Source organism: Leucopleurus acutus, assembly GCF_964270905.1.
Source record: "Leucopleurus acutus genome assembly, chromosome: 15".
Classification (NCBI taxonomy): domain Eukaryota; kingdom Metazoa; phylum Chordata; class Mammalia; order Artiodactyla; family Delphinidae; genus Leucopleurus; species Leucopleurus acutus.
The window spans coordinates 21,378,427-21,402,395 of record NC_139157.1 but is presented as its reverse complement, the minus strand read 5'-3'; the positions used below and the strand labels follow the sequence as shown (position 1 = coordinate 21,402,395).

The window sequence follows — 23,969 nt, the reverse complement described above, 5'->3', positions numbered from 1 at the left end:
TTGAGGCTTTTCCACCCTCCCCATCCCACGAGGCTGCTCCTAGCACACATACACACGCACATATACACACATGTGCACAGCCCCGCCAATCCCGGGTGAGGGCTCACTCGACTGGGATGTGAGCTGCAGGCCTGCGCTCAGTATATCCCCACCAGACTGAAGCTGTGAGGCCCCAGTGGGACCAACGCAGGAGGTCGGAGCCAGTCGTACTCCCTACCTCCCAGGAAATCTCTCTTTTTAATCATGCCCATGGGTTGTTTTCTACTTGAGCTGTGAGGACTCAGTGAGAAGAAAATGGTAGAAGGAAGAAATGCTTGGGTATCAGAAACAGGGGTGTTGAGAAATGAAAATGAAGTATAGGGTTTCACTGACCCTTTCTCTTTCCCCTTTGCTGCCTTTTTGTAGTTCAAAATCCCACAGGTGTGAACATGGTAAAAATATGTATCCTTGTTTTATCACACCATTAAATAACACCTCACTCTGAGACAGGTTGAGTTATGAAACCTGAAGGTGCAGAAAGTCAGGTGGAGGATGGGGGGACACACCTGCTCTATGAAGTCTCTGGGTTCATCCCCCGACACTTGGCATCCTGGTGAAGGACGAGGCCGTCACTGCATGACCAGCTAGCTTCTCCTGGAGATGACGAAACCCATGCAAACATTTCGATTCCACAGAAACCACAGGAAGGCAGGCTGGTCTCTGAGCCTGGGAGAGAGAATGGAGAGCAGGGTTGGTTCGGCCCTACAACCGCCTTCCTGTGTTGTCACTTCACACACCCCGCCAAGGTTTTGTCTTTGGAAACACTGAAGAGAAAGTGTGTGCGGCTCTTGTAAAAGCTGTTTGACTAGGGTCGGTTGGCTTTGCTGCTGCCCAGAGGCAGGAGGAAGGATGAGGTGAGTGACCTCATTATTCGCTGGCTCTGCTGCACTGCTAGATGGCTTCACAGGGTCTGTCCTGGGCTGGGAGGTCGGCAGAGACCCCCGAAATCCTGCACCCTGTGATTCACAGGAGTAAGTGCCCTTCTTCACGTCCCACTGTCAAGGACCATGGACACGTTGTCATTACTGGAAAGGTTGACACCATTCTGATTGGCTACAGTCACATTGCGTGTTTTAAATTTTAGTCGGTAGACAAACAAGACTTCGTTGTTTCTTTCAGGCAACAAACTACCTTTCTGAAGATGATAGCAGGCCCATTTAATAGGAGACCCAGGTGGCTTCTGATATCAGTTAACAGCATTAAAAAATTTTTGCAAAGGGGGAAAAAAAATCACAATTTTTTACTTTCAAGTAACTGAAAATATGATTACAAAGTACCCTTGCCTGTCCCTCTCCCTGCTACCTCTACATCAGAGGATAAAGTTGCTTTTCTAGAAAAGGACATGAGCAAGGGCAAATTCACACATAGGATGCCTGTGAACATGCCAGCACCCAAATGTGCTGAGGAGTGAGGACGGAGGTGGAGGGACAGGCTGATGAGAAGGGCTTCCTCAGGGCAGGAGCTGCAAATCGGCTTTAGAGGAGACAGGAGAGCACGGCCAGCTGAGCGAGTGATTTCCAAGGTGACAGGGATGGGAGGAAGTAAATGGATGCAGAAAAGTCTCTGGGATATAAGAGAATTGTACTTTTTCGTTTGTACAAAAGCAAGTGATGGGGCTTCCCTGGTGGTGCAGTGGTTGAGAGTCCGCCTGCTGATGCAGGGGACGCGGGTTCGTGCCCTGGTCCGGGAGGATCCCACATGCCGCGGAGCAGCTGGGCCCGTGAGCCATGGCCTCTGAGCCTGCGCGTCCGGAGCCTGTGCTCCGCCACGGGAGAGGCCACAGCAGTGAGAGGCCCGTGTACCACAAAAAAAAAAACAAAAAAAAAACAAGTGATGTAAATCCAGCGGGAAATGCAGATTTATGACATTTGGGACAATCGTTCAGAAGAAATTTTATTTTCCTAGTTTAGTTTGTTGTTGTCGTTCTGACTCTCAAAACATGACTCTCACTTTGCAGCTAGTGCAGGTGTGGTCACTGAGTCCACACATATGGAGTCAGCCACCCCTCCGTGCCAGGCCCGTTTCTCGGGGCTGCCCGGGGGGCCTTGAAAAACATCGGCAATGTCCCTGCTGCCGTTGAGCTCGCTCTCTTGCCTGGGAGACGGGCAGATGGCAAGTGGATAAACAGAGATCCAGTCTCAGAGTGAGAAGAAAAATAAAACGCTCATGTGATAAGTGATGGAGAGGGAGTAGTTGGGAAAGACCTCTCGGAGGTTGGGACATTTGGTCAGGGAACTGAATAAATGTCAAGAAGCTGCAGCCAGTCTTGCAGAGCGAAACGTGCATTCCAGGCACAGAGAATAGAAAGTGCGACAGCCCTGAGGAAATGAGATTGGTGCTCTAGGAACAGAAAGAAGGCCAGGGCGGCTGAGAAGGAGAGGGATTGGGCAGGACAGTGACAGGAGAGGAGGTGGGAGGTATGGACCAGATCAGAGGGGCCTTGGAACTCAAGCAAGGAATTTGACTTTATTGTTATAGGTAACAGGAAAGCAAGGCAGTGATTTGATTTAGGTAGAGTAGGATTATAATTCAGTATATGAATTAGACCCTAGCAGGCAATCCCAGAAGCTCTCAGAGCACTGGGGATGTGGGTGAATGGTTGACTAACCAGGGATCAGAGGTGTCCTTGGGGTCTATAAAGTGGACAGATCCACACAGGATTTTTTTTGGACCTTATAAGAGACTCTAGTACCTTACACAGATACATTTTCACAAGTATACGTACTGTACCAGGAGCATCTGAATGACATATGCATACTCCATTTCCTAAGCATGTGTGTGGTCATGAATGATATCCAAATTTAAAAGACAATGAATTCTACAGACTGCATCTAGCATTCGCAGTGGCTCTTCTAAGATTCCATGTCTGGCTAGCATGCTGCAAACACAATCTGAAAAGGAGAGGAGGAAATCTCAGCTCTGGTTCCAAACCAGCCGCCATCCTCAGGAAGCCCCCAGGACCCTCGGGAAGAACCAATCTGTCTGTTATCATCACTGTGACAGATCAGAATCATGGGTATCTTGTCATCATTTCATGGCCAAGATTTTGTCTCCAGACTCTAGCTCACTCATTTCTGACAACACGTTGAAAGTGAAATACGCCTCCCCACCCCTCTTCTTTCCTTTTAAAATTTATGAATTTTGCAGTTTTGTTAAAATTAAAAGTTGCTTGAGATTTTCAGAATGAGATATCCCTCCACCCATCAGCATGTAGATGGCAAGATTTAAGGGGGTGGAAAAATATTAAATGTAGATCATCTTGGAACACACAGAATGAGATATAACATTTTTAGAGAAAGGAAGAGGATTTTAAAATTCAGGCAGCCCACCATACACCAATGAGGAGTGTGTCAGAGTTATTCTTATTCATCAATTTTGACAGCTCCGGGGCCCCAGCAGAGAAGCCACCCCGTTCTCTGCTGTCTGATGGATGCTGGTTAAAAGGTTTCTGTGCAGAAAAATGGTGTCCATCTCCGACATTGCCTGCCCTGTTCCATCAGGTCAGGGTTGATGAGAGAGGCCCAGGGCATTTGTTCTGCTGCTCCTGTCCTGATAGCTGATCTCACGACGGCACTGGATGCGATGCGTACTATTTGGCCACCTGCCATGAGTCCTGTATTTTAAAGGACTTGAAATAGAAACACACACACAATTCAGAATGCTAAGCTAGAAGACTCTTATTTTCTGTTTTAAATATTTCAACTTACAATTAAGGAAACAGATCCGTGATGAACGGTTTATTTTCCAAGGTAGCAACAGGACAGGAAGTCACATTTCCTTCTACCAAATTCACCCAGAGCCACGTTTCTGTTTTATAGTCCCCCAACAGTCTAGGCTCGCTGACAGCTCTCCTAGGGCCCAGCCACGCAGTGTTAAAGCAGTTGTAGGGGATTCTGCCTTAACGTGGTCAGGGTAGAACACAACTTCCAAATACAATATGGCCTTTACCCTATTTTTATTCATCTTTTTCCTTCAAATCACAGTGATTCCTAATCTATCAAATTATGCTAGCCAAAACCCTCATCTACACAAAACACAGCCAGAGATCAAGAAGTAAGCAAGAAAGGCACCTTTTAGGCAAAAATAGCTCTCTTCTGGTCCACGCTAGAGATGGTACATGCTGAGTCCTCTCAGGCCTTGGCTGGTGTCTCAGACTCCAGTTTAACAACCTTAACAAGCTGGTTTGAAGGGTTTTTCAGCACCCAGAAGCCTGGGAGCAGCAAAGAAGGAAATAGAAGAGATGCTCCTATGGGTCAGGGGCTGCAGGCCACACACTGATGGCACTGAGAAGGCACCCCAGACCACAAGGCAGGGAAACAACACCAATATCCACCAAAAGCAGACACACTATTCAAAAGGATGGTCTCCCGAACCTCCACAGGCCCTGGAACCAGCTCTGCCGACAGCTGGAGACACTGATCAATGCTTTGAGGCTATTCCTGATTTAAACATTTAAAAAGTACACACTGCTATATTTAAAATAGATAACCAACAAGGACTTAGTGTATAGCACAGGGAACACTGCTCAATACTGAATACCCTGTAATAACCTAAATGGGAAAAGAATTTGAGAAAAACTGGAATTAATAAAAAAAAGGTTTTATTTTATTTATCATGCTTTGAAGAAACAGAAAAGTGCAATATGTTTTAGCAAGACTGGTAAGACTACGATGCAACGTGGCAGCAACTGTTAAAATTGTTACACAAAACGCCTCAGGTGTGTAGGATCCCCAGCGGCTTCACGTGGTCCAAATATTCCCGATGCTTGATTCTCTTCTCTTCAGCCTCCGCTGAAATCCAACCCCAGCCAGCCAAGGAGATCACGTGCTGATCCCCGATTTTTACGCTAAGGAAACATTGATCATCTTGGAAAACAGCTTCAATTACACCTCAGTGCAAATTACAGACGACCTGGGCGGTGAGCATGTTTGAGACGATGTTCATCCCAGTCCTGGGTCTATCCACAATACTCAGCAGACCCTGAGGCAGAGGTCAATTCTTTTACATTTTCTACCTAAACTGGACACTTTCTGTACACACTGCTCTCAACCTCCTCCCCTTGAAGAGTAATTTGTTTGGTACTGGGATTTTTTCTTTTTTTTTTTTTTTTTTGCGGTACGCGGGCCTCTCACTGTTGTGGCCTCTCCCGTTGCGGAGCACAGGCTCCGGACGCGCAGACTCAGCGGCCATGGCTCACGGGCCCAGCCGCTCCGCGGCATGTGGGATCTTCCCAGACCGGGGCACAAACCCGTGTCCCCTGCATCGGCAGGTGGACTCTCAACCACTGCGCCACCAGGGACGCCCGGGATTTTTTTTTTTTTTTTAATGTGCTGGACCATGCTGGTTAGACGAAGACATTGTCACAGCTGTTCTGTTAAGTATGCATTTCTTGTATGCTCTTTACCCCACTCCTCCTTATAAATGAATATGTTTTTATGGTTTCTCCTCATAAAAAGCAAATTGGAAACCAAAGAATACTATTTTTAAAACAAAGAATCTTTACAAGAAAAGACTCTCTTCTGAGGACTTTAAACAGAAACACACACACCCCCCACCCCAACCTACCCACCCCCCACACACCAAAGTTACAAAACAGGAGAAAAATTCTCAGTACAACTTGGGGACACTGAAGTGTTCTTTTAAAGCTATTTACAAACAGGGCTGTTGTTCAAACCCTGGAGTCCGGGTCACAAAATCTAAGTATGTAGGAGACACTTCCACGTGCAAGAGACGGAGCCGAAGTCCTGGCCTGGCCACTCTGCTGGGTGGACTCATAGGAGGGCCGTGAGCACATCAGTAACTGTTCTAAGGCCAAAGACACAGCCTTCGGGAAAAACAAAAAGATGCCCAAGAGCTCTCCTCACCAGTGGCTGCCCACAAACAAAACCAGTGGCCCAGGGTGGTAATCCCTAAGGTATCAGAATCAGTTAGAAAAAAACTCTAATTAATTTGGATTTCCACACCCGACTCTTTCCCTATCTGGTCAATTGTAAACGGGTTTTTTCCAGTTGGACCGAACAACCCAGGAAAAGAAAAATTTTAAACAAGCAAAAAAAAAAAAAAATCGTCAACAAACTAGCATTTCTTAATCAAGTAGTTGTTTTGCTCCCTGCCTCCCCATGCCCAATGTGGACTTACAAACAGGCACAGCGTCACTCAGACCATTCCACCAGTCCTGCCAGCAGCTGAGAGTTTAGCTAAAACGATCATCATAGTCAGCTGGAATTCTGAAACCAACTAATGCTCAGTTTGGTGCTGTTTATTGGAAATGGATGAATTATTCCATGATCTAAGTGTTGACTCCTTTAGTGTGCCTTCCCAGACAGCTGCGTTCTTCGGAAAACTGCAAAGGAACATAGGAGAGTATAAGAACCCAGGATGGCTGAGAAAGATCTTGCTGGCACAAAAGTCAAGGGGAAAAAAAGTGTTTTTGAGCAATACTGTGTAAGTTTAGCAATCTAAGTACTTATTCTCTCTGCAGAGAGGGTACATGACTAACACAGCCAATTGTGAATGAGTGAAGTGAGCATTGGAAAAAAGTATAAAATGAAAGACAATTTCAAATAATTATAATGTTATGTTTCTGAAATTAAACTTCTGGTTAACGTGGTAGAAGAAGTAGGGATTTTATTTTACTCTTTTCTCTGAAAACTCTGTCTTCAATGAAACAAAGAAATGACCATGCCCCAAACAAAACATACTGCCCAAAACTCTAAAGCCTGGACTGAGGTGGGGGAGTCTAAGGACCATGTCTTTAGAGCTCAGGCAAAATGCCGATTTCCTCAATGTCAGATCTGAAGACAAAGCCAGCATACTTTGCAGGGCTTCAGGGAAGGTTGTGCAGGCAGGGCCAGGGAAGGTTGTGCAGGCAGGCCCTGCAAAAGGATGCCTGGCCCAGAGGCTGAGCAGAGGGAGCTGGAATGAAGCCCCTGCTCTGTTCTACAAGCAGAGCTAAATCCTTTCCCCGGATCACCTGAAGACAGCATCTGCTCCCCAAGCACTAGCCAGCAGGCATTACCCAAAGCCCTCTTGTAATTCACACATGACCCCATGTAGGCTGGTGACAGCCCTGGGTCTTCAGTTAGAGAAAGGAGACCTGGGAGCTGGACATGCTATGGATGAAGAGGAGAAAGTCCGAGCAGAACCCAGTCCGAACAGAACCCAGTCCACCCTCTAAAATGGCACAGAGTCAGCCTGTGCTTGAGGTATCTCCCTATATCTGCTAATTCATTTCTTTGGAAACACATCTCCCATTTATTTTTGACCTTCAAGAATGAGGGTGGCTCTCAGCAAAGTCCTTTAAATAAAAAATAACCCAGTTATAGGTGCTTCCCTCTCTCTAACTAAGCAAGCAAGGATGAAAGGAACATAGGGGAAAACAAGTGAAGGACACACATCACAAGAAGACTCTCTTAAGGAAACAAATTTCAGCCACAAGATTTCTTTTAAAAAAAGAAAGAAGGAAAGAAGGAGGAAAGAAAGAAAGAAAGAAAGAAAGAAAGAAAGAAAGAAAGAAAGAAAGAAAGAAAGAAAGGAAGGAAGGAAGGAAGGAAGGAAGGAAGGAAGGAAGGAAGGAAGGAAGGAAGGAGAAAGAAAGAAAGAAAGAAAGAAAGAAAGAAAGAAAGAAAGAAAGAAAGAAAGAAAGAAAGAAAGAAAGAAAGAAGGAAAGAAAGAAAGAAAGAAAGAAAGAAGGAAAGAAAGAAAGAGAAAGAAAGGAAGGAAGGAAGAGAGAGAGAGAGAGAGAAAGAAAGGAAGAAAGACAGAGAGAGAGAAAAAGAAAGAAAGAAAGAAAGAAAGAAAGAAAGAAAGAAAGAAAAAAGAAAGGAAGAAAAGAAAAAGATTTTATGTGTTAATTTTACATGTCAATATGACTGGGCTAAGGGATGCCCGGATAGCTGGTTAAACATTATTTCTCAGTGTGTTTGTGAGAGTGTGTCTAGAAGAGATTAGTATTTGAGTCTGTAGACTGGGTAAAGAAGACTGCCCTCACCAGTGTGAGTGGGCCTCACTGAATCCATTGAAGGCCCGAAAGAACAAAAAAGCAAAAGAAAGAGGAATTTGCTCTTTTTGCTTGAGCTGGGACAGCTGTCTTCTGCCTTCAGTGTTCCTGTTTCTCAGACCTTCAGACCTGGACTGAATTACACCACTGGCATTGCTGGTCCTCTAGCTTGCAGATGGCAAATAGTGCGACTCCTTGGCCTCCATAATCATGTGAGCAAATTCTATAATAAACCTCTTTTACTTACAGCTACAGCTAGCTAGCTATTTCTCTATCTATCTATCCATCTATCTGCCTCCTGTTGTTTCTCTTTCTCTGGAGAAGCCTAACACAGGGGAAAAAAAAGAGACAAAAATTCAAAAACTAATTGGCAAACAACAGAAAACCATCAAAAGGAAACTAGCAAATATGTACATTTGAAATCTTGATCAACCGTGTTAATTGGATATCTAAAGATGTTCATCAATATCCACTCACACCAAAAATAGATGAGAGTTTTCCCACATCCATGCTAACTTTGGATATTTTCAATTTTTTAAACTCATGGTAGTCTGTTGGATGGAAAAATGGCTTCTCTTAATTTTAATTATCATTTTCCCAGTGGTTAGTGAAAGTCAAGCATGTTTACATTTGTTTACTGGTCATGTGTATTTGGCCACATCTAGAAGTATCCTCCTGTGCTGGGAAGAATCCTGAAAAGAAATATGAATGACATTCTCAATTGGGAAAAAGCAGACTCAGTACTTTTGAGGTCAGACTCTGCTGGCATTCTAGCAGTGCAGAGTAAGCTCAGTCATTAGTGACAGACTTTTGAGAAAATCTAGAGGGTCAAATTATATTATGAGATTTTCTAAACTTGGGGTCAGCCAAAGGCACAGAAAAGAGAAGAAACAGAATCAGAGAAGTCAGGGAAATCTTATCCAGGGCCAGACAAAGCAGTGTTCTAAACAGTGTGGCTGAGATAAAAGAGTAATACTGAAAAGGCCTTCATCTACCAAAGCAGCCTTGCTAACACCCTCAACTTTGAAAGTAATGATTTGGGGACCAGGCTTTGAAGCTTTGAAGGTCCGTGGTTAAGCAACAAATAAGCACAAGATTTCTGAGTACCTACTATGCCGCAGACATTGTCCTAGGCATTGAATAAATCAGAAGGCACTGGAGGGGGGCCCTTCAAGATGGCGGAGGAGTAAGACATGGAGATCACCTTTCTCCCCACAAATACATCAGAAATACATCTACATGTGGAACAACTCCTACAGAACACCTACTGAACGCTGGCAGAAGACCTCAGACCTCCCAAAAGGCAAGAACCTCCCCATGTACGTGAGTAGGGCAAAAGAAAAAAGAATAAACAGAGACAAAGGAATAGGGACAGGACCTGCACCTCTGGAAGGGAGCTGTGAAGGAGGAAAAGTTTCCACACACTAGGAAACCCCTTCACGGGCAGAGACGGGGGCGCATGGGGGGTTGGGCGGGGGGGGAGCTTCGGAGCCACGGAGGAGAGCGCAGCAACAGGGGTGCGGAGGGCAAAGCGGAGAGATTCCCGCACAGAGGATCAGTGCCAACCAGCATTCACCAGCCCGAGAGGCTTGTCTGCTCACCCGCTGGGGTGGGCAGGGGCTGGGAGCTGAGGCTCTGGCTTCGGAGGTCAGATCCCAGGGAGAGGACTGGGGTTGGCTGTGTGAACACAGCCTGAAGGGGGCTAGTGCGCCACAGCTAGCTGGGAGGGAGCCCAGGAAAAAGTCTGGAACTGCCTAAGAGGCAAGAGACCATTGTTTCGGGGTGTGCGAGGAGAGGGGATTCCTTCCCCGTGTGCCCACAGAAGGCAGAGCACCGCCTAAACGAGCTCCAGAGATGGGCACAAGCCACGGCTATCAGCTCGGACCCTAGAGATGGGCATGAAATGCTAAGGCTGCTGCCGCTGCCACCAAGAATACTGTGTGCAAGCACAGGTCACTATCCACACCTCCCCTCCCGGGAGCCTGTGCAGCCCGCCACTGCCAGGGTCCCGGGATCCAGGGACAACTTCCCTGGGAGAACACATGGTGCGCCTCAGGCTGTTGAAATGTCATGCCCGCCTCTGCCACCGCAGGCTCGCCCTGCATTCCAATTATGACTACCGTACCTCTCCCTCCCCCAGGCCTGAGTGAGCCAGAGCCCCCAGTCAGCCGCTGCTTTAACCCCCTCCTGTCTTGGCAGGGAACAGACACCTGAGGGCAGCCTACATGCAGAGGTGGACCAAAACCAAAGCTGAACCCCGGGAGCTGTGCGAACAAGGAAGGGAAAGGAAAATATCTCCCAGCAGCCTCAGGAGCAGCGGATTAAATCCCCACAATCAACTTGATGTACCCTGCATCTGTGGAATACCTGAATAGACAATGAATCATCCCAAAACTGAGGTGATGGACTTTGGGAGCAACTGTAGACTTGGGGTTTGCTGTCTGTGACTGAGTTGTTTCTTATTTTTATGTTTATCTTAGTTTAGTTCTTAGCACTAGTTATCATTGGTGGATTTGTCTATTGGTTGGGTTGCTCTTCTTTTTTTTTTAATTACTTTTTTATGTTAATAATTTTTTAACTTATTATATTTTTACTTTTATTTTTATTCTTTTTTCTTTCTTTTTTTCTCCCTTTTCTTCTGAGCCATGTGGCTGATAGGGTCTTGGTGCTCCAGCCTGGTGTCAGGCCTGAGCCTCTGAGATGGGACAGCTGAGTTCAGGACATTGGACCACCAGAGACCTCCTGGCCCCATGTACTATCAATCGGCGAGAGCTCTCCCAGAGATCTCCGTCTCAATGCTAAGACCCAGCTCCACCTAATGGCCAGCAAGCTCCAGTACTGGATGCGCCATGCCAAACAACTAGCAAGACAGGAACACAACCCTACCCATTAGCAGAGAGGCTGCCTAAAATCATACTAAGTTCACACACACCCCAAAACACACCACTGGATGCGGCCCTGCCCACCAGGAAGACAAGATCCAGCCCCACCCACCAGAACATAGGCACCAGTCCCCTCCACTACGAAGCCTACACAAGCCACTGAACCAACCTCACCCATTGGAGGCAGACACCAAAAACAATGGGAACTACAAACCTGCAGCCTGTGAAAAAGGAGACCCCAAACACAGTAAGTTAAACAAAATGAGAAGACAGAGAAATAAGCAGCAGATGAAGGAGCAAGGTAAAAACTCACCAGAAAAAACAAATGAAGAGTAAATAGGCAGTCTACGTGAAAAAGAATTCAGAGTACTGACAGTAAAGATGATCCAAAAGTTTAGAAATAGAATGGAGAAAAGAAAAGAAACGTTTAACAAGGACCTAGAAGAACTAAAGAGCAAACAAACAATGATGAACAACACAATAAATGAAATTAAAAATTCTCTAGGAGGAATAAATAGCAGAATAACTGAGGCAGAAGAACAGAGAAGTGACCTGGAAGATAAAAGAGTGCAAATAACTATCACAGAGCAGAATAAAGAAAAAAGAATGAAAAGAATTCAGGACAGTCTCAGAGACCTCTGGGACAACATTAAATGCACCAACGTTCGAATTATAGGGGTCCCAGAAGAAGAAGAGAAAAAGAAAGGGTCTGAGAAAATATTTGAAGAGATTATAGTTGAAAACTTCCCTAACATGGGAAAAGAAATAGTCAATCAAATCCAGGAAGCACAGAGAGTCCCATACAGGATAAGTCCAAGGAGAAAATGCCAAGACATACATTAATCAAACTATCAAAAATTAAATACAAAGAAAAAATATTAAAAGCAGCAAGGGAAAAGCAACAAATAACATACAAGGGAATCCCCATAATGTTAACAGCTGATCTTTCAGCAGAAACTCTGCAAGCCAGAAGGGAGTGGCAGAACATATTTAAAGTGATGAAAGAAAAATAAAATAAAATAAATAAAGTGATGAAAGAGAAAAACCTACAAACAAGATTACTCTACCCAGGAAGACTCTCATTCAGATTCAATGGAGAAATTAAAACCTTTACAGACAAGCAAAAGTTAAGAGAATTCAGCACCACCAAACCAGCTTTACAACAAATACTAAAGGAACTTCTCTAGGCAGAAAATACAAGAGAAGAAAAAAACCTACAAACACAAAACAATTAATAAAATGGTAATAGGAATATACATATTGATAATTACCTTAAATGTAAATGGATTAAATGCTCCAACCAAAAGACATAGACTGGCTGAAAGTATACAAAAACAAGACCCATATATATGCTGTCTACAAGAGACCCACTTCAGACCTAGGGACACATACAGACTGAAAACGAGGGGATGGAAAAAGATATTCCATGCAAATGGAAATCAAAAGAAAGCTGGAGTAGCAATTCTCATATAAGACAAAATGGTCTGTAAAATAAAGACTATTACAAGAGACAAAGAAGGACACTACATAATGATCAAGGGATCAATCCGAGAAGAAGATATAACAATTGTAAATATGTATGCACCCAACATAGGAGCACCTCAATACATAAGGCAAATGCTAAGAGCCATAAAAGGGGAAATAGACAGTAACACAATAATAGTAGAGGACTTTAACACCCACTTTCACCAATGGACAGATCATCCAAAATGAAAATAAATAAGGAAACACAAGCTTTAAATGACAAATGAGACAAGGTGGACTTAATTAATATTTATAGGACATTCCATCCAAAAACAACAGAATACACTTACTTCCCAAGTCCTCATGGAACATTCTCCAGGATAGATCACATCTTGGGTCACAAATCAAGCCTTGGTAAATTTAAGAAAATTGGAATCATATCAAGTATCTTTCGGACCACAACGTTATAACTCTAGATATCAATTACAGAAAAAAAATGTAAAAAATACGAACACATGGAGGCTAAACAATATGCTACTAAATAACCAAAAGATAACTGAAGAAATCAAAGAGGAAATCAAAAAATACCGGGCTTCCCTGGTGGCGCAGTAGTTTAGAATCCACCTGCCAATGCAGGGGATATGGGTCTGAGCCCTGGTCTGGGAAGAACCCACATGCTGCGGAGCAACTAAGCCACTGAGCCACAACTACTGAGCCCACGAGCCACAACTACTGAAGCCCACATGCCTAGAGCCCGTGCTTCGCAACAAAAGAAGCCACACAATGAGAAACCCATGCACAGCAACAGAGTAGCCCCTGCTCGTTGCAACTAGAGAAAACCTACATGCAGCAATGAAGACCTAACACAGCCAAAAATAAATTAAAAAATAAATTTATATATATTAAAAAAATACCTAGAAACAAATGACAATGAAAATACAAAGACCTAAAACCTATGGGATGCAACAAAAGCAGTTCTTACAGAGAATTTTATAGCAACACAATCCTACCTCAAGAAACAAGAAAAATCTCAAATAAACAACATAACCTTACACCTAAAGCAATTAGAGAAAGAAGGACCAAAAAAACCCTAGCAGAAGGAAAGAAATCATAAAGCTCAGATCAGAAATAAATGAAAAAGAAATGAAGGAAAAAACAACAAAGATCAATAAAACAAAAATCTGGTTCTTTGAGAAAATAAACAAAATTGATAAACCATTAGCCAGACTCATCAAGAAGAAAAGGGAGAAGACTCAAATCAACAGAATCAGAAATTAAAAAGGAGAAGTAACAACTGACACTGCAGATATACAAAGGATCATTAGAGATTTACTACAAGCAACTCTGCCAATAAAATGGACAACCTGGAAGAAATGGACAAATTCTTAGAAAAGCACAACCTTCTGAGACTGAACCAGGGAGAAATAGAAAATATAAACAGACCAATCACAAGCACTGAAATTGAGACTGTGATTAAAAATCTCCCAACAAACAAAAGCCCAGGACCAGGTGGCTTCTCTGGCGAATTCTATCAAACATTTAGAGAAGAGCTAACACCTATCCTTCTCAAACTCTTCCAAAATATAGCAGAGGGAGGAACACTCCCAAACTCATTCTACGAGGTCACCACCACCCTGATACCAAAGCCAGACAAAGATGTCACAAAGAAGGCTTTCCTGGTGGCGCAGTGGTTGAGAGTCCGCCTGCCGATGCAGGGGACACAGGTTCGTGCCCTGGTCCAGGAAGATCCCACATGCCGTGGAGCGGCTGGGACCGTGAGCCATGGTCGCTGAGCCTGCGCGTCTGGAGACTGTGCTCCACAACGGGAGAGGCCACAATGGTGAGAGGCCCACGTACCGCAAAAAAAAAGACGTCACGAAGAAAGAAAACTACAGGCCAATATCACTGATGAACATAGATGCAAAATCCTCAACAATATACTAGCAAACAGAATCCAACAGCACATGAAAAGGATCATACACCGTAATGAAGTGGGGTTTATACCAGGAATGCAAGGATTCCTCAATACATGCAAATCAATCAGTGTGATAAACCATATTAACAAACTGAAGGAGAAAAACCATATGATCATCTCAGTACCTGCAGAAAAAGCTTTGAACAAAATTCAACACCCATTTATGATAAAAACTCTCCAGAAATTAGACATAGAGGGAACCTACCTCAACATAATAAAGGCCATATATGACAAACTCACAGACAACATCATTCTCAATGGTGAAAAACTGAAACCTTTTCCTCTAAGATGAGGAACAAGACAAGGTTGTCCACTCTCACCGCTATAATTTAACATAGTTTTGGAAGTTTTAGCCACGGCAATCAGAGAAGAAAAAGAAATAAAAGGAATTCAAATCAGAAAAGAAGAAGTAAAACTGTCACTGTTTGCAGATGACATGGTGTTATACATAGAGAATCCTAAAGTGGCTACCAGAAAACTACTAGAGCTAATCAATGAATTTGGTAAAGTAGCAGGATACAAAATTAATGCACAGAAATCTCTTGCATTCCTATACACTAACGATGAAAAATCTGAAAGTGAAATTAAGAAAACACTCCCATTTACCATTGCAACAAAAAGAATAAAATACCTAGGAATAAACCTACCTAAGGAGACAAAAGACCTGGATGCAGAAAACTATAAGACACTGATGGAAGAAATTAAAGACGATACAAACAGATGGAGAAATATACCATGTTCTTGCATTGGAAGAATCAACATTGTGAAAATGACTATACTACCCAAAGCAAGCTACAGATTCAATGTAATCCCTATCAAACTACCACTGGCATTTTTCACAGAACTAGAACAAAAAATTTCACAATTTGTATGGAATCACAAAAGACCCCGAATAGCCAAAGCAATCCTGAGAAAGAAAAACAGAGCAGGAGGAATCAGGTTCCCTGACTTCAGACTATACTACAAAGCTACAGTAATCAAGACAGTATAGTGCTGGCACAAAAACAGAAAGATAGATCAATGGAACAGGATAGAAAGCCCAAAGATAAACCCATGCACATATGGTCACCTTATCTTTGATAAAGGAGGAAAGAATATACAATGGAGAAAAGGCAGCCTCTTTAATAAGTGGTGCTGGGAAAACTGGACAGCTACATGTAAAAGAATAAAATTAGAACACCGTATACAAAAATAAACTCAAAATGGATTAAAGACCTAAATGTAAGGCCAGACACTATAAAATTCTTAGAGGAAAACATAGGCACAACACTCTATGACATAAATTACAAAAGATCCTTTTGACCCACTTCCTAGGGAAATGGAAATAAAAACAAAAATAAACAAATGGGACCTAAGGAAACTTAAAAGCTTTTGCACAGCAAAGGAAAACATAAACAAGACGAAAAGACAACCCTCAGAATGCAAAAAATATTTGCAAACAAAGCAACAGACAAAGGATTAATCTACAAAATATACAAGCAGCTCATTCAGCTCAATATCAAAAAAACAAACAACCCAATCCAAAAATGGGCAGAAGACCTAAATAGACATTTCTCCAAAGAAGATATACAGATTGCCAACAAACACATGAAAGGATGCTCAACATCACTAATTAGAGAAATGCAAATCAAAACCACAATGAGGTATCACCTCACACCAGTCAGAATGGCCATCATCAAAAAATCTACAAACAGTAAATGCTGGAGAGGGTGTGGAGAAAAGGGAACCCTCTTGCACTGTTGGTGGGAATGTAAATTGATACAGCCACTATGGAGAACAGTATGGAGGTTCCTTTAAAAAGTAAAAATAGAACTACCATATGACCCAGCAATCCCATTACTAGGCATATACCCTAAGAAAACCATAATTCAAGAAGAGACATATACCACAATGTTCACTGCAGCACTATTTACAATAGCCAGGACATGGAAGCAACCTAAGCGTCCATCGACAGATGAGTGGATAAAGAAGATGTGGCACATATATACAATGGAATATTTCTCAGCCATAAAAAGGAAGGAAATTGAGTTATTTGCAGTGAGGTGGATGGACTTAGAGTCTGTCATACAGAGTGAAGTAAGTCAGAAAGAGAAAAACAAATACCGTATACTAACACATATATATGGAATCTAAAAAAAAAAAAAAAAGGTTCTGATGAACCTAGGGGCAGGACAGGAATAAAGACTCAGACGTAGAGAATCGACTTGAGGACACGGGGAGGAGGAAGGGTAAGCTGGGACGAAGTGAGAGAGTGGCATGGACATATATACACTACCAAATGTAAAACAGATAGCTAGTGGGAAGCAGCTGCATAGCACAGGGAGATCAGCTTGGTGCTGTGTGACCACTTAGAGGGTTGGGAGGGAGAGGCAAGAGGGAGGGGATATGGGGATATATGTATACGTATAGGTGATTCACTTTGTTACACAGCAGAAACTAACACAACATTGTAAAGCAATTATACTCCAATAAAGATGTTAAAAAGAAAGAAAAAATGAAGGCATCATAATTCAGCAAGGGCTCTGGGTCAGGCAGAGGCAAGAGAAAATCTGGCTAATGAATGACCCAATGAAAAAATCTGGCTAATGAATGACACAGTGAAAAAAATGACAAAGTGAAAAATGACAGTGAAATGCCCACTTCATGGAGGGGTATGATATTTAGATGAAACAAGGTACTTAAAGCACTTTTGCCTTGGACAAAGTAGATGCTCTATAGATATTAATTCCCTCCCCTTTTCCTCCAATTTGCTTTACCAGTTAATTTGCCATTATCAACCCTTGTTAACGTAACAATGTTCATGCACTGGACGCACAACCAGGGACACTGGACATCTCCAGGCAATAGGGCAGGATGAGATGGTACCATGGGAGAAAGGGGTGAGGACGTGACACGCCGAGCTGACTTCACAGTCTTATCACCAGGTTGGATAAATCAGGGTTTATTCTTTACCCGTTTACGACCATATGCTCTGCTGGATTCTCTACAAACATTAGGCTAAAATCACAAAGCTCCTGAATTTACTTTAGGAAAAAAGAGAAACACAGCAGGTGGCAATTTTATGCTTTTAAGGAGAAAAGACTCAGAAGAGTGTGCAAAGGGGCTTCAGGTCCTGCTTTTTTATGAGAAGGAAAAAGTGACACGTGTGTGTGGAGGGCAGGACTGGTGGAGCCCTGTGTGACAGGGAGCGGGTGGGAGTGAGGCTGTAGCCATAGCCAGCCTCTGGGCTACAAATTCGAACTCTCCACTGAGGGATGTGATGTTTTCTTACTGCAAAAATCAAACCTGACACCATCTAAAATTTTTCGTTTATCATGAACACTTTATTTCCTCAAATGTTTCACTTTACAGTAACCATGCTTTAGAAAAGGTACCATGCTCAAGATTATTTAAGGAAAGAAACCCTTTGCCATCCCAGAAACTGAAATAGCCCCAAATGTGAGAATTTGCATCAGTTCTCGCTGCTATGCAAATCAAACAGCGGCTTGTAGGGTGGCCTTGTTTATTTTAGTAAATGTGTGGGTAGAGGAGGGAAAGTGGCTGTTTAAAATGCATTTAAAACTTTTAGTTTCAAATTATTGAACTCTGCAAGAGGGAACTTAGATTTCCCAGGAACAAAATGAGACAAAGCTTACTCCAGAAATATGTCAGGCATAAATACACTTAAACAAAACTCTTTAAAGCCATATTGTTGGTTATTTGAATAGAGAGTTGAGAATTTTCCTACCCAATGGGTAACTTAAGTTCACTTCACCTGTGGACTCAGAATTTGTGGGCTCCCACACTGAGACTGCTGGCTCTTTACCACAGTTGTGTAAGGCTGTGATGTGCCAACTTCTGAGCTTGGCCACTGCTTCTGAACTTCTGATTTGAGGCTCTAGCCAACCATGATTTCCAGGATATGGATCTTACCTGGTGTTTGCCTCCTACCTCTACGACTTTCCTTACTCCATCTGTGCTACTGATGCTAGGACCCAAGTCTCTCTGCCATGGACTCCCATTGGCTGAATTATTAACTGCTGATGCAATGTACCTCTGGGCTCCTGAATTGCTTCCTCAGTTTATCATCACATAATTCAATCATATTAACTATCAAGGACAATTTGATATTAACATTAGTATGGAAAAATAAATGTTCAAGTATAGCCAGGAGATCAATTAAAAAGAATAACTCTAAGGGAAACTGGCTCTACCAAACACTAAAGTCTGCTATAAAGCCTTTATATCTAAAGCAGTTGGATACTGGCATATGATTAGGCAAACAGACCAGTGGGATAGAATAAAAAGTCCCTGAAGAGACCCACGTACATATGGAAATTTAGTGTGTGACAAAGGGCATCTCACATTGCTGGGGCAAAAATAGGGAAAACTGGGTAACTACCAGAAAAAGACAAAATCTATACCTATCTCACACCATACACAAGAATAAACTAAATGAATCAGGAATCTGAACATAGACATTTAAACTATGTAAGTATGGGAAGAAAATATGGGTATATTCCTCTTTAACCCTGGTACAGGGAAAGTCTTTCTAACCATGACTTCCAATACGGGAAAAAAATAAAAGAATAGATTGACTTGTATGGCAAAAGTCAAAAGGCTGCTGACATGCTAGGAAAAATGTTTGTAACTTATACCAAAGACAAGGGGCTAATATCCTCAATATTTAAAGAATTCTGTAAGAAGGAGAAATGACCAAACTCAAGAGAAAAAACAGAAAAAAAGACAGGAACAGAAAATTTATTTTAAAATGTATATATGTCATTTAAACATTTGAAAAGATATTCAAATAACTCATAATCAAAGAAATGCAAGTTAGAACTATACCGCTTCTCACCTATCAGATAAGCAAAAATTCAAAAAGCATGACAACACATCCTGTTGGCAGGGTTAGGGGAAAACAGGCACTCTCACGCATTGCTGATGGGAATACAAATTGGCACAGCCCTTTGGGAGGGGAACTTGGCAATGACTAACAAAACAATTCATTCACTTACCCCCCAACTGAGAGATCCCACTTCTAGGAATCTAACCTGAAGATACATCTCCAAAACTACAAAAATATATATGTGCAGATTATTTATTGCAACATTGTTTGAAAACAACCATGTTTTTTAAAATAATCATATTAAATAACCATGATTAAAAGAGTAGCTGAATAAACTACAGTATATGCAGACGATGGAGTACTATGCAGCTGTAAAAAAAGAATGATAAAGATTTCTATGAACTGGCATGGTGTATTTACTAGGACATATTAAGTGAAAAAAGCAAAGTATAAAAGAATATCAGTAGGATGCTATCCTTCGTGAAAGAAAAAAGAAAATAAGAAATTATACATGTATCTGCTTAATAGTGCAAAAGGAAACAGAGAAAGGCTAAAGTAGAAACTAATGAGATTGGTTACATACAAGGAGCAGGTGGGAATGGGTTGTAACGGATGGGGGAAATGAGAATAGGATAGAATGAACTGATGGGGGCAGGGGATTGACTCTTCTGAGCAGCCCTTTTTAAATAGTTCTGACTTTTGGCAATGATAGTAGTGATTCACTTACTCAAGGCATATAGATAGACAAAATCAACAAGGATGGGAAAGGGAAACCAAACGAAACATGTGTGAATCCAGTCAGGAGGTAGAAATCATGCAGCTAATTCAAACAGGGAAATTTAATGTAAACTATAACATGGGAGTAACTGTAAAGGTGTAAGCAGTACTCTAAAAAATACTCTAACATAGAGAGAGAGAGTATAAGGAATGAACGAACTTGGAAGGGGCTCCTTCCTGAGGATGAGATTCAGACCTCATTGGATTCAGTGAATGCTAAAAATTAGTGGATTTTCTGGGCCAGAGCAGCTCCACAGTCACCAGATAAACAGGAAATAACCCTCTGTGGTACAGGCAAGCCAAAGCTTTCAGGAAGGAGATACAGCTGGCCAGCAAACCAAAAGCACTCCTCTGGGGTCCAAGTGGCCAAGACTAGCGGACTGGCACACAGAAGCAGTTGGGACACTGGTAACCCATTCATCAGCAGAGCAGCACGAGGCCCAGAGTGTGTGATGTCCATGCTGGGAGGGACACAGTGAGGTGGTCACTGGACCAGGGTCAAGGCAGTGAGCTCACCAAAGAACACTGTGGTCTGGACAAGCAGCACTGGGTTTTTCCACACACCACTGGTAGCCATGTGACAGGAGTGAGAAGATAACAAAACAGCAGCACCCTGGAACCAGGAAGAGAAATCCTTTTCTCTACAATGTCCCTGTAGGGCCCTTCACTGGCAAATTATAACACTGTGCTTATTGCAAAAAAGAAATACTTAAAGGATCCATCTCCATTATTGCAGAGTAAGTAATGAAGGGTGAATTTGGAGATGAAGGGCAATAAATTGGTAACTGGTAGGGCAAACAAAGAAATAAACCTAACTGTAAAATAACAAATGAATAACACAACCATACAGAAAGCAAAGGAGAAAAAGGAACAAACCTCAGTTACTTTGAAAAACAGTATTTTTACTATGTGCACTAAAACCAAAGATAAAATGAACCATGCACAAATGTACATACAGGGGTATGGGAAATTACTTTCTGTGAATTCTAGTATTAAGTAAATAAATTAAAATATTGTGGCTAATGAGAGCCTGTTTTATCATTGTCAGAGAATGGGGTTACAAATAAAGAGCATTCAGGATAAACCTTGTGGTATTCGAATGGAATTGGAGGTATCACTATGAAATAATGGTTTTTATTATATATATAGAAAGATAGGTATTCAAATAGATATAAACATGTGTATATGCACATATGTTTCTAGCTCTCTCCTCTGAGAGAAAGTAGAAGCAATGATACTCCAGCAGCAGTAAGTACACCTAATGCCCAGATCTTGGTTTCTGAATACCATGCTCCAACAGAATGAACCAGGGCTCCTTGGAGAAACGGCTCATGTCATGGCTAGGCAGTGAAAGTACAAGATGGGCCTGGGAAAACCTGTGATGCCAGAAAGTAAGTGCTTAAAACAAAATGATGGGAACATATCAAAAGGATCCAGGAGCCAACTCGAAGGGGTTTTTTTGGCCAAATTTGAACAAACAAAATAAATAATGATAGTAATAGACTGTAAACCACAGAACATAATAAGAATCCATCAGTCCATTCTAATATAAATAAATAATTGAATAAACAGGGAAGAAGAAAAAGCTCTTCCTTACAATAAAATTCCAATTAATAGATGTAGAAGTAATGATGGAAAAAGAATGTCACCATTTTCAAACACTATAATAATCACTGTTTTAGACAAGAGTGATCAATAAGTGATAAAATTAGTGGCAAAAGTATTATGAGAAACAGGATATTTACATAGTCTCAAAGTAGCTCCCCTGCAAAATACTTATTAATGGCAAAGAAAAAATAGTTTATAGTAGGGAAATCTAGCAGATACCTTAACCAAATGATCAAAGGTAGTATCACAAGCGACGTGACAAATCAACATCACAGGCCACTTGGTACGATGCCCCAAGAAGGACACAACGTAACTTCTATAGTAGTTAACCCACAATGCAAATGTATTCATGAAGAAACAGCAGACAAACACAAATCAAGGAACATTCTGCAGAAATAACTGGTGAGTACTTTTTTAAAGGGTTAAGGGTGTGAAAGGCAAACAAAGACTGAAGAGCTGTTCTAGACTAAAGGGACTGGAATGAAGCAAGCAAGCCCCCAGGGTGCAAAATCTGCAGAAGCACTGGCTCCCAGCCAGGGTCATGCGAGCGTAGGGCTGGCCCTAAGGGAAATCAAGGAGACGTGGCAACTAAATGCAATATGTCATCCTGGTTTAGGTCCTGGACAGTAGTGGGAGAACTGGTGAAATGTGAATAACTTCTGTAGATACTGTAATAGAATGGTATTAATTTCCTGATTTTGATCATTGTACTCTATTATGTAAGATTAACTTTTTTTTTTAAGATTAACTTTTGAGGAATCTGGATACACAGGGATTTTTGTACCGCTTGTACAACTTTTTTAAGTTTAAAATTAACTTAAAAGGAAAAGTTTAAAATTTTTTAACTAAAGACAAACTAGTAAGGGTACCGGTTTCTGGTCAAGAACTTAGCATAATGTCACACACAGAGGCATTTATTAAGTAAAGAAACTATAATGCATGGTGCAAGGGTAGAGGCTTTGGAACCATCCAGATGTACGCTCAAGTCTGGCCTTGTTAGTTACTAACTGTGTGACACCAGGCGAGTTACCTAGCCTTCCTAAGCCTAACTGTCCTTGTTACACATTTACATACATGGGTCATCATAATAATACCTACTCCATATGATTATGATTATCTATAGTCTAATCTACATTATGATCATCTATATTCAATAGGCAATATTTGTAAGGAACTTAGTTCAGACTCAATCAATAGGAGTCCCAGTGGCTGTGACTGTGGTTGTTAGGATTAGGCATATTAATGACTAGGTTATGCCTTGTGAAGAATTATACACAGTATACTAAAGGGCCCCTTTAAGACCAGGTAGATACATTTTTAAACTGAAAAATGGTTAAATAAAAGGTGATTATTTTTTATCAAAACATGATTCATAGACTTCTTTGGGAGCAGATAGATTTTGGTTTACTTTTAATTCTGTAAAACCAGATCTACGACATAAAGCAATTATTTGTGTATTGCCTTAAGCAGTTGGGGAAAGGGCCACCACAGGGTGACTTGGGCATGGGGAGAATCTGGCTCATTAATAAGTCTTAATGTTGACTCTTTCAAAGGGGTGAAGAGAAGCCAAACTCCCTAGTTGTCTTTTCTAAGCAGATTCTGAACGACTTAAATGTGATGACATAGATCAAATATTTGAGGTTAAGGATTGCTTGTAGGTTCATGCTTTCTCCTTTAATCCATTTTTTGAGATAACTCCAGCATAAATAATGGGCAAGCACAGAAGAAGGCTGAAAATGGCTAAACAGATTCTATTTGGTGCTATTTCAGTGCTAAGTCAAACACTAAAATGTCTGGTGTTTCTAGTGATACATTTATATTATGAAAAAGATATGAGACCAAGAGACTTCTGTGGCAACTACTCCCTACATAAACAAAGGAAACCATCACAAACAAAATATGTCAATCTGCTGTCTTCCAAATATTTCCAATAATCCTTTAAGTTTAGGAACAAAGGCTACATTCCTGAATAAATTTTCTTATCTTTAAAATCGACTCCAAAGTTTTGGAAACCCTAGCTTTTGAATATTAACCCAAAATAGTTTCTATCCGGTCATTTGGAAATGCAACTCAAATTCATGCTAACCTTAACGGAGGCAGAGATATTGTCTGTGATCTTTCACTGACCCCTTTTTGATTCCTGAGAACTCTAACCATATTGGATACTCCAAAGCATCTTCATCTTTGAATCCTCATCCAGCACTGCTGCCCTTCACTCAGTAGTGACCTCTACCTTATGTGGCTAAGATCTGGTCTGTTTAGAACAAGTGTCATCTAAATTGTTGTGCTGATAGCTCCACCCTCATCCAGCCCCTGCCTATCCTCCAGCCTCTGGACAAGTGGTGACTCCCTCCTTCTTCATGACTCACCCCTTCACTTGGATTCTCAATCTCATAC

General features: G+C 41.8%; 1 protein-coding gene across 2 annotated transcripts in view; it reads right to left on the bottom strand.

The window, feature by feature from the left end:
* Positions 1-633: 633 nt before the first annotated feature.
* Positions 634-23,969, bottom strand: part of ADAT2 (adenosine deaminase tRNA specific 2) — a gene marked incomplete at its 5' end in the record, with an annotated part of 61,170 nt that continues 37,834 nt past the window's right edge. The window contains one exon of one of the 2 annotated variants that reach the window (XR_014326786.1): positions 634-705. Of the gene's footprint in view, positions 706-2,879; positions 2,931-23,969 lie in introns of those variants that run through there. The other variant, XR_014326787.1, reaches the window with a different exon arrangement.